This window comes from Melospiza melodia, chromosome 3 (assembly GCF_035770615.1).
Source record: "Melospiza melodia melodia isolate bMelMel2 chromosome 3, bMelMel2.pri, whole genome shotgun sequence".
Classification (NCBI taxonomy): Eukaryota; Metazoa; Chordata; class Aves; order Passeriformes; family Passerellidae; genus Melospiza; species Melospiza melodia.
The window spans coordinates 14,137,503-14,149,484 of record NC_086196.1 but is presented as its reverse complement, the minus strand read 5'-3'; positions in this window follow the sequence as shown (position 1 = coordinate 14,149,484).

Below are 11,982 nucleotides of genomic sequence, written 5' to 3'. Positions count from 1 at the left end.
GGAAAAAAAAAATCATGTCATTGTCCTTCTGGCTGAATGTAGCAGAGGTCCCTTTCAGGTCCCATGGAGCGTGAAGAGTAGCAGCTCTGCAGGCACCAGCCTGTACCTCTTTGTTTGCAAAGTGCTTCCTGTTTGGATTTCCATGAGCATTTTTTTACCCTCCATTTACTTAAGTGATGACATCGACCAGACAAAAAGATATATGATCTTACTTAAAATTAGCTTTTCTTCTCTTCAAGCACGGAGTTTTGTAGGGACACTAAAACCATAAAATGACTTTAGAAAGTCAGAACAGTTGTCCATCTCGCTCAGTGTCTTCTCTCACACACAGGACAACAGTGGATGTCCATGGCAGAGGACAAGAACAGTGCAAGCACAGCCTCAGAGTGGTCTCTCTGACTCCTCTCCCAGTGATTTGCAGTCCATTTGCTTGCTGAACCAGTAGCAATTCTTTTCTATTTGATGGCCATCACTGGATTTCTCTACAGCAAATCCTTCTGATTTGCTTTTGAGCCCTCATGTGCTCTTAGCAACTGCAGCATCCTGTGGCCAGGCATTCCATAACTTAATTGTATATATGAAGAAGTAACTCTTTGTTTGAACTTGTGTCATTCAAACATCTTAATTTCATTTGATACCCCCTTGTTACTGTGTTAGAAGAAGCAGCAAACAGTAATTCTGCACTTACTTTCTCCCTGTTGTTCATGATTTTTTAGGCTCTGTATTATATCCCATCACTTTTCCCAGCTGAAAAGTCTCCATCTATTTAACAATTCCTTTTATAAAAGGTCTCATTTCACTTTTCCTTTTCTGCTTCTGCTATACCCTTTGGGATGGGAAACTGGAAACCTACTCAATATTCAGGATATAGCAACTATATGGATTTATAGTGACACACTGTTTGTTCTGTATTTCTTTATAATAGTTGTTGATACTGAATTGCATTTCTGATCACTACTAATTGCTAAGATGAATCTGACAGTCTGTGCCTGTGGCTGTATTAATGACTCCAATGTTTCTGTAAACCCCCCATGATCAGAGTGCATTGTTGGGTCATGCAGTTCAGGTTATTTTCTCTGTTGTGAACTGTTTTGCATTTATCAATGTTGGATTTCCACTGCCCTTTTATTACAGTTGCTCTGTAGCATAAGGCCTCTGTGTAGCTCCTCAGTTTTTTTTCCTTTTTATTTCCCCACATGAGCAAACATTGCAGACACATTATTTACTCCCACTTCCTGATCACTTTGAGTATTACCTACAGGACAATGTATGTATTAGGTGTTCAGTATTGGGAGCAGCTGGCACCACAGAGCCCACCTCCAAGGGGATGCAGGGTATGGAAAAAAGGCCAGACTAGAAAGAGTGAACTCAGCCTTCCTGAAAACTTTTGGGGGGGGTCAGAAGTAGCTTTGTCACCTTTTCTTCTTGAAAATGAAGTATGTACCTGAAGAACCTAAGGAGAAATCAGTCACCTTGGGCTCTGTCAGTAGTCAGCAATGGCCCTCCTTAAGGATAACTTAAATACTAGATGAGCTAAAAGGGAGTTTTCTGTCTCTGCATCAACAGTAGATGAAAATTCTGTTATTAAGCACCTTTTTAGTATCTCCAATGAGATGAGATAATTCCAGAATTCAGTTTGTAGGCTTTTTTTGTGAATTGTAGTTGTGCAGTTTTTCAAGCAGAGGGAAAGCATAGTTATATAGTATCACCTCGGCTGGAACACTGGCTATTTGAAGCATGTTATAGCTGATCTATAATTCACATGCTTATTTTGACAGGCTGGCTCTTGTTAGTTTTCAATGGGTGTGGGAGGAAATAGCAGTGCATAAAACTTGCACATTACTAATACCATTGCCATATAAAACAAATATTTGAATAGGAAGTTTCAGAAATGATTCAGTGCTCTAACTACAGAATATCCTACAGGAATTTTTTATAGTAACAGAATTAATGAAAAGCAAATCCTATTTCTCCACCATGGGCATAGGGTGGTCCCAGTGCAGCAGAGCCAATGTGATACTCCATCTCAGGGATAGAAAAGCAGCCTCTACAGATTGCTGGCCCCCTGGGTGACTGAAGCTTGCTTTGAAAGGGCTCCTTGAGCTGAGAGGTTGCTATATGCTTTTTAAGTGTCTGTACCAGATCGTGTGTGGGTGCAGCAGACAGGGGCTAAAAGCCCTGAGCTGCAATGCAGAAGCAATTGAAAGACACTCTGTTGTTGCTGCTCTACCAACTGCAAAGGAAAACTCTCTTCCCACCCCTGCGGACTATTCTAACCACATCCTTTGAAGGTACTGAAGTTATTTCACTCACTTAGCCCACAGTTTTCTCAACATTAAGTCATAACTTGAAAGCTATGGGGTGAGGAGATAATTGTTACGTCAGTAACAACATTTCATTCAGACACTGTCATAAGCAAAGGATTTCTAGGTGCTGAAAACGTCATATGATCACCAAACAAAGAAGCCAAAATATAACTGTAAAAATAACCATCTTTTCATCATGGATTTGTAGTTCATGAGAACAATTTGCACGAAGCTCAGTCTCAGATCTCTTTCTTATCTGCAGTATGGCTGTTCATCTGTAGTTAGAAACAGCCTGCAAAGTTTGACACAGATGCTGTGTCTTCTCATGTTTTGTGCTGACTTTATCACAAAATAACTTGGAGCTTTCTCAGTTTGTGTCTCAGATCTCTATTGGAAAATGAGGGAGAAGCACTTCGTTAACTCCTGGAGAGCTGTGATTGTTCCAGATGCAACACTAAAAAGGGGACACATGAATTTGTGAAGCTGAAACAAATTTGATGCATCCCTGGCACCACTTTGGCAACCCTTGCTATGTGCAGTGACAAAACATTGTCTGTGAATTTCAACAGCTTGGTCAAGGAAAATTTCTTTTTTTTTCAATTTCCAGTTACTTTTACAATGTTGATGAGCGTGTGGTTTCTGACTCTGGAAAATCCACCTCAGACTGGAGAATCCCCTTTATCTTTTTGAAAGAAGAAAATCCTGCTTGTCCTGTCTGCTTTGTTCCTAGAATCACTTTTAGATTGAAATGTATACTACTGTTTTTCACTTGTATCTATTTTAATGATCACATATATATGATACTGCAACAGGTGGGGTTATTTATACACATGGAAAAAGATGTTAGATCTCTAAGTTGTTCAAGATCTTAAAATAACTTATGTATGAAAGGAATCCTTTCTGTTAACCTTAGAACCCTTAGAAAAGGGTGGAGGTGTGGGGAGGAAATAAATGTAAAGTTATTTTGTCTCACAAGGCATGAATGAGTAACTGTTGCCATCTAATCTTTCTATGTGTGTCTTCAGTGTGTTACTTCCTGGGATTTCATGTTGTTTTCTTTTTTTTCCCCCGGTTTCTTCAGCTAAGATGGACAAATGGTTATTGAACAGACAAGTTTTATATTTTCAAAGTGCAGTGGACCTGAGAAGTAAATATTTTTTCCCAATCTTATGCATGTAGAAATTATTGAAAACAATATTAAGACTAAAGAGCTGTCCCTTAAACTCAAAAGCTTGTAACATCCTGCAGTGGTGATGCAACAGTTCACAAGACTGAGTGAATAGCCAAGTGTAATTCTGATCCCTTTTACTTTGCCAGGCTGTGACACTGGCAGACTTCCAGAATAAGCCAATTTCAGAAGAGTGGAGCCTCCAAATACGATCTTCTGTCAGTCACAGAGATTTCAGCTCCAGGACAGGAAAGATTCATCTGGCAGATTATAATCAGTACTGTACAAGATGGTGAAAGAAGTGATCTTTCCCTAAGTGGTATGCCAGCTACTCCAGGGCCAGTCAACACCTTGAACTGTGCTGGGAAGTGGTGGTGACTTAGCTCAAGTATCACTATGTCTCATCCCACCTGTGATGCAAACCACTGTTTTTTCAATAGGTGCTGCAGTGGCAACTCCCAGCCTGTGCTGAAGCAATCAAAATGCTGCTGAGTTTCCAGAGCCATCCCCATTCTGGCTTTTCACAGAGAGAAGTCAGCAGGGAGGCTGACAGTCACACCTGATTTTTGGGCTCTTACTGCAGAACAGAGCAGCCATCCCCAGACCAGTTCCTGGGGGATGCTCTGCTCCATCCATCCCATTGCAGAGTAGCAGCTGCAGGTTTCCATGGCTCAGCATGAGAAGGCTTCAGCTTGCAAAGCCATGGTCAGGGGGAAAGCTTATAACCAAGATGTGCAGCAGCATCTCACATCTCCCCTAGGGTTTCTATCTCCATAGGATCCAGTGCCAGCTTGCAGAAAGTGAGGAGTTTGGGAAAAGGTTGGTTATAAATTATGGGTTCCTCAACATAAGGTGTGGGAACCAGAATGTCTGCATGTAATCAAATAACCCAGATATACTGGCTAGCTGTGGTAATAAATAGACCTGAATATATTACAAAACAACTAAATGACTGTTGTTATTTAGGCAGAGTGATCTTCATAACCTTTTTCTAGCCTGACTAATCAACCCCCCAAGTTTTCTTTCCTTTCTAATTCTACAAAATCATATAAAGGAATATAGTGTGTCTGTGACAAACCTGAGTCATTTGGGTGATCCCAATAACGGGATACTTCATTAGATATGAGCTTTAGTTTTGGTGCATTCTGTGGCTCCTGCCAACACCTTAAGAAGATTACCATTTCTGGTAAGGGCTCAAAACATTAAAGGAAAACTAAAAAGAGAGCAAGTTCTTTCAAGAGAATAAATGCTGTGGGCAATTGGAATGAACTACATCAGCTTTCAAGATTAAAGAGAAAAACTGCAAAGAAGATTTACCAGTTGAAACTCTGTGTCATTAGAGATCCCCTTTTTTGCCATCAAAATGAAATGAATTTAAAAAATGAAGCTGTATGTGTTTACTTAGGAGCAGGAAAAAGCAATGATTCCTCCACCTACCGCTCAGCTGCTGCTTTATATAATGAATGACTACTCATTTTTAACATTTTTGGTATCTTACCTAAATTAAAAAAATGAAAGGGTAATATTCATTCAAAGAAAGAGCTGCCCATCTTGATACTTGTAATTATCTATTATAACTTAATATTATGGGCAAAAATGTAATAGTCTGGCAGTTAGTAGTTCCTTATTACAATTATGAGCAAAGTTAATTGACTTTCTGATGTTAAGGTTGACAACTGTTGGTCAAGGGAAACACTGTTTTTGTTGTTTATAACTTTATCAGACTGCAACAAACTGAATTGAAAATGCTCATGCCAGACATCTGTCTCGGCCTCATTTTATGTGTTTCCTTTTGGAAATATTCACCTTAAATGGTGCTTTGGAAAAAAAAAAGGAAAAACAAAATTTAAAAACAGACAACAGAGTCTGTGTTTGGCCTCGTGTGTCATTCATAGCTCTTTAAGCCCTGTGCTTAAACCCGGAAGAAAAAAAAAACAAAAAACAACAACAACAACAACAACAAAAAACCAAAAAAAAAAAAAAACAACCAAAAAAAAAACCAAAAAAAAAAAAACCCACAAAAACAAAAAAACCAAAAACAAAAACAAAAAAGAAGCAAAAAAGAGAAATCTTTTTTTTCCTACCACTGGAGAAATATTTTTGGTGGCCCCATGAAACAAACCCACCTGGCCTACCCTGGGAGACCTAAACTCACTTAAGAGGCCTCTGCAGTGGCCGTGTTCTGCCAAGAGCTACTGAAGCTAAACAGGATTTTCTGCACATTACAGGGGATGTTTTAGAAATGTCAAACAGGAACCATTTCCACTTCTCCTTTCTGGACTCTCCTGTCATTCTATATTATCAGATAGGTATAAAATGACAGTAAAAGTACATATTTCTCTTGCTTTAATAAAGTGTTCAAGTTACTGAAGCGTTGATCTTCCTCTGCATTTTTCTCAATGCCTCTTGCATGATTATCTATGAAGAGATAATGACAAAGAGGTCAAAATGAGTTTAGTATAAATTGTATACAAAGAACAGATTTAAGGTAATTTGTTAATAAAACTGAAGTCCCTACTTTGAACAAAAGGGTTATAAAATAATCCTGCACATCTAGCATCTGTTACAAAAAGGAACTACTGAGGGGAAAAAAAAGGCTAAAAAGTAGTAGAATTAATGTTAAAATTGCTAACACTTATATATGATATAACAGTATTCTTAAAAGATTTATCTCTTGGGAATTTAAGTGTAGCAAATTTATCTGTAGGTGTGACTAGCCTGGCTCACTGTGGAGAGTGTTCAGCTTCATGCCCTTAAAGAAGAGGTCACTGTGTCAGTGACAAAGGAACTATACCATGTACTAAAAGTTTGAAATATTTATTGTATTTACCAGTGGGTTGGAGGAAAATAGTACATATAGCAGTTAGACACAAAATGTCCCCTTCAAATTTAGTGACACACATCTCTCAAATTAAAGGGTCATATAGCAGACTATATTCCAGGAAAAGTTTGGATAAAAGATCAAATCTAGAGTAGATTGCTCATGAGTAGCAAGGAGTTTCAATGAAAATTGCAGTGCTTTAACAACTGAAAGGCTACTCAGGGAATAAGGGTAAATATTCTGAACAGACTATTTTTTTTAGAAGGGAATAAAGGAGATTTTGAAAGTTAAATCTCTCAGCTTTCTTATTACATCGTGTTTACATAATCATATCCAGATGCTTTAGGCAGTTGTCGCTTCCTGTGCTTACAGTTTGCTGTTGTCTCTTCATTCCTTTATTAATCTTTGTGAGGATTAGCAAAATAAACAAGATAACTGTGAAGCTGAAAACAATTTTGTGCTGCTTCCTATGAGAAATTGTTTCCAAGGAGCAGTGTCATTTTTTTACATAATCTGGATTTCCTCACAAAATGTGTTGTGAATTTTTTGCTGTAGGTACACCCTTCAGTCTCAGGTAGCAAGGCACTCCTCTTTCCTCACTCTCAAGCACAGGTAGGATTCTGCATGCCCATGGCTCACAGCAGGAACAAGGCATTGGCATTTTAAAGTCTCCCATCCAGCCTTTGTATGCAAGACCATGCACTCCTACAGTGGCCTGTAAAGAACAGCACTTTTCACATTATTGTCTAGCTAAAAATAGGCTATACACTTACTATAACACAGCATTTACAAAGCAGCTACTTCCTCTGCCTGTCACTAGAATGAAATATACATAAATAAAGTATTTTCTACACACTGAAAATAGCAATATATAATCATCCCAGGGCACAGGATGGAGTTATTGTGCAATGACAGCACACCTTGTTGAGTGATAGTACCGAGCTTTTGCCCTTTGCCTAGCAACATACCAGAGCACGGGATCAGAGTCTACACCCTGCCTTATTGCTCAATTAGGACCTGGCAAATGTCCCTCGATGTTTCCCTGGCCTGTATCCACATATTTTGGTAACATATGTAACTTCATATTAGTGTTGATAAGGACAGACATGGTTATGTGTCTTCAAGGTCTGAGGCTGTGTGTATCTCGGGTTCTCTTGCGGGAATCAGAGCCATCGAAGGAAGAGACACTTTCTTGGCTAATGCAGCACAGGTAGCCTTTAACAGAAAGTCTTAACTGTTTAATCAAATTAATTAAGTTGAATATTGCCCCAAAGAGTTGTAAAGTAAAGAGGAAGTTGCAATAACCCCTGCAATCTCCTTGATGAAGTATCCTAAATATTATATATGTAAAGTTACAGTTTAAATTGAAAATATGTATTCAAAGCATATAGTTTAATCTTTAGAAAAACCTGCCTTTTTTATTTTACTGTAAGTGTATGCAAATGAAAGGCAGTGATTTTAAAGCACTGTCATCCCAAGATTATAATTATTCAGGATTAGGTGGTCACTCAAAATCCCAGGGAAGTAGGATCACTACCTTCCTTCTTGCCATGGGAGCTACCATCTCGTCTCATTTGAGTCAAAGGAATGACCAATTTGAATTCAACTTTTGTGTTGAACTTGCAGCTTCTGGGAAATTTCTCTGCTTTAAGACCAGTTCAACAGTAAAGCATGTCTCATTTTTGTGAAACAGTAGTCACACAGAGTAAGGAATGGCAAAATATCTAAAACCACTCTAATATATAAAAACACTAAATTGCCACTTCCTCTAGGTTTATCCTTCATTTTCTCTAATTAGTATTTCTAAAACTGGCTTGAAATAATTGTTATAGTTTCCTGGCAAGATTTGACCAGTAATTAAGGTGACACTTCCTCTATCTTAAGAGTTAAAAGTACCTATTTGTACACTGGGGTTTTGAAGTGAATTGGACAAGATCTGAAAAAACCGAGCTCCCATCTAGTCTCCTCTTTTCTCTAAACTGAGAAAGGTTGTCTCTCCCAATAGGAGCAGAAGCTCAACATTATGAAAATGTCTCCACAGATATTGTCTTGTATCTCAGAAGGCCTCATTTAAAGGGGTTTTTAAGTGTTTTTTTTACAGTTTCTGCTGAATGATGTTACAAGGCCTGGTAATCACAGGATCATCAACAGAAGTCCCAGAGTGCCACTTCAGCCATTCCTTTGGCCTGGATGGAGCTCAAAGCTGGAGTGGTGCCTGTTTCCTTAGGACTGGGTGACAACCTACCTGAGTACTGAAAAAAGCTAAGGTGTTCCTAACACACACTGATGCAGGAGATCCTGAGTTCCTTAAACATGGTCTGTCACATTCATGGGACAGAAATCTGTAACAGAAAAAGCTGTACACAATCCAAATGGACCTAAAACTAGCATATTTACAAAATTATGGAAATATTTTCTACCAATAACCAGGAAATAGAGGAAGACTTTTTAAATGAATTCCACGAAAATTTCAGCCCTTGTTAGAGCTCAGTGAAACCACGCCAGTGGACTGATAAATAGATTTTCTAGCATCAACTAAGGCACAATCTCCTAGTGAAATTTTTGCAATGATTGTGACACTTCTGTTTTGTTTTGTGGATGCTCTGTTGTGTAATCAGGAGGGAGTTCATATTCATCCTTACTCCTACTGGGGACAGCTAACATCATAGCTCTGTCCTATGCAGTTCCATATTTTCAAAACACTTCTAGCAATATGATAACTGTGAAATTTCTATTTCTCTGAAATTTTTCAAGAGATCCAAAATGTCTTTGTGATTTGAATGCTTTGGGAATTTGAATGCTTATATGTTTATATTCCACAAGACCATCACTCTCATGGAGGTACCTTTAATTCAGCTTGTAGAAGATGGATCTTCTACACTTGTCCTATCCAGGGGATTGAAAAAAAGTTGGTGATGTACAGAGAAGGAAATTGTAACTGCATCCAAAAAGTTGGGGCCATAAAATTTACCTTCCTATTCCAATTAGTTTGTCGCTTGAGACCAGAAAAAAAATAAATTACAGGCTTGCACATACACTCATTAGAGTGGTGCATGACAGTCAACAAGGCTTTCCTAGTCTCATTAGAGTACAACAGAGAGTGCTGTGGCCAGACCCTTCAAAGCAAGGTTTTCAAATGCAAATTACCCAAGTCATTGAGAAACTGATCCTCAGAAGCTCTAAGCACCTTTGACTTTCATCAAAACATTGAAACTGCCAGATATAAAGATTATAGATCTTTGCAGCACAGGGTTTTCCAGCAAATCTAAGCAATTTCAGAGTCAGCATTAGTTGCACTACCACTACCACTGCTGTTATCAGTGCACTGCTAATCAAGCCTCTTACACCGGAGTAGACACAATATCCTTGTTTGAAAATCTTCAGAAAAAGAACCAAGAACAAAAGGATCAGCATCTTGTGAGAGATAATAGGCCCTGCAAATAGCTGCACCCCTTTGCTGTGTACTGGGGAATGCTGGGACACTGCCCTAAAATTCACACACACACCTTCTAAAAGCCCATGTTTATTTAAGTGTCAGAGTTCATCTGGCCTCACACTGAGCGCATGAGTGCCAGTTCAGGGTCCATTGGCTTGATTCATAATATTCTAGAAAGAAACTGTGGTGCGACCCCTGGTTTTGCAGACCCAGATATAATTGTACCAAAAAGGAGTTATTCCATATAGGCTACATTCTCATATCAACAGCATAAACAAGCCATCTGAGGGCCATCATCTGCCCCTACAAGGAGATATTTGCCCTGTGTGTTGAGGCAAAGTCTAGAACTGCTTTGTGCATCTTATTAATAGAAGAATCTCACTCTAGCAAGGAATATTCCATGTTGACACAAGTGGTGATTATGACAACCCTAATTCCAGTTCCATCCTTTAGATGGGTGCATTTAACTGTAAGATTGATGCCTTAAGTTTTAGCTTTTATATTTTTCAGATCAGTAGTGCTTTAGTGTATAACTCTAAGACTCCACAGCCTGTCAGCTACTGATCTCCCATTTTATTTAGACAAAACCATTTCCCCCTAGGCCTGAAACTCAAGGACGCCTTACTGTCTCAGGCCCTGAAAAATGTAAACAGCAGTGGATTGTGAGAAAACTTGGAGTAAATTACTTCATTACCTGAAGCTGTAATTGGACAATTAACCTCTGATATGCAAATAGACCAAACTTATATCTGTATGAAAAACTCTTTACCATCGTCCATTTTGGATGTAGGCTCTGTGAGGGCTTTTGCACTGCCCAAAGTGTACCCTTTGAAGGCCTTTCAATATTTTTGAATATCATTATATTATGAATATTATTATTCTTTTTCTAACTCTGTCTATCCCCTCTTCTAGGTAGCCTCTCCAAGGCAACAGGATATCTGTGTGCAGCTAGGCCTGCCACTGGCATTACATGTTTCTGCATCATGTTGTGATGGTTTCACTGTACCATCTTCCTTTGAGTTTGAATCTGTGTCTTCTAATAAATATTGAATATTTACAATACCACTCAGTCAGTTAAGAATGACATATAAATTCTGTAGCCCGCTGAACCTGGAGGTTACCACTATTGTAAGCAATTCCTGAGTTCAGTGCTAGTATTCACTTTTGTGTGTAGCATTTCCTCTGTGTGTAGCATTTGCACTGTCATGGCTTTAAATGGGATCTTTGTCACCTATTAAAGAGAGCAAACTGTTTCAACCTTTTTTCTTACCTCGATTTTAAAAGAATAGAGTGCTGCAAGGGAAAATGTTACTCAATACAAGACTTCCAGGACTGCTGCATGCTGCTGAAATGTGGAAGTGGATAAAGGGGTGGTGGTGTTTTTCCATTTCATTGTAAGTACAAACTCCTTCTGAAGGCGTGTTGCAGTTGTTTATGCTCTGAAGAGAGCAATATTTTTAGCTTTACCACTTACAGTACTGGGATGTATTGCAAACTTTTTGATTAAGCATCATAGGCTACAAGAAAAGCTTGGAGCTGTAATGCCTCTAGCACATTTTTAGGCAGTTTCCATGCCAACCATAAAAATTATGAGCAGAATGAATACAAGAAGTCTTTTTGAAAATAAAATAGTGCAAAGTTAATGCAGAACCCAAAGTTTTGGAACATGGTATTATATTGTTGGAAGATTTATCATGATCCATATATAAACCCACTGGTTTTATCAGGAGCTCGTCAGCTGTCGCTAACTTAGTCTGCAGACCTGCAGAGCTTTCACTCAAAGAATAAAGCATCTGTTTTAGCCTTTGCAGAGTTTGGAATTACTGCAGAAGCATGAGCAAACCTTCAAGCAAAGAATCACTCCAAACTTGAAAACTGTATGTTTAGATGCATGTTAAGTAGAGCATGGGAATCACGGGGTTCCGTTGAAATTCCTAGATAAGATCTCCATTATGCTGGATGAGAGTTAGTATGCACAGAGAAGCACAAATGCAAGCTGTAAGGACAGGGGGAGGTCATTCACCAGTTACATTCATGGATAAAACAGACTCCACTTGGGGAAAATAATGTAATTTATTGCCAGTGAAATCAGAGTAGGATAATGAGAAATAAAACCAAACCTTAAAACACCTTCCTCCACCCATTCCTTTTTCAGTTTCAGTGTTACTCCTGATCTTATTTCCCTCCTTTTCTCAAAAGGCACCATGGGACAGAGAGCAAGAGTTGCAGACAGTTCATCACGTTGCCTCTG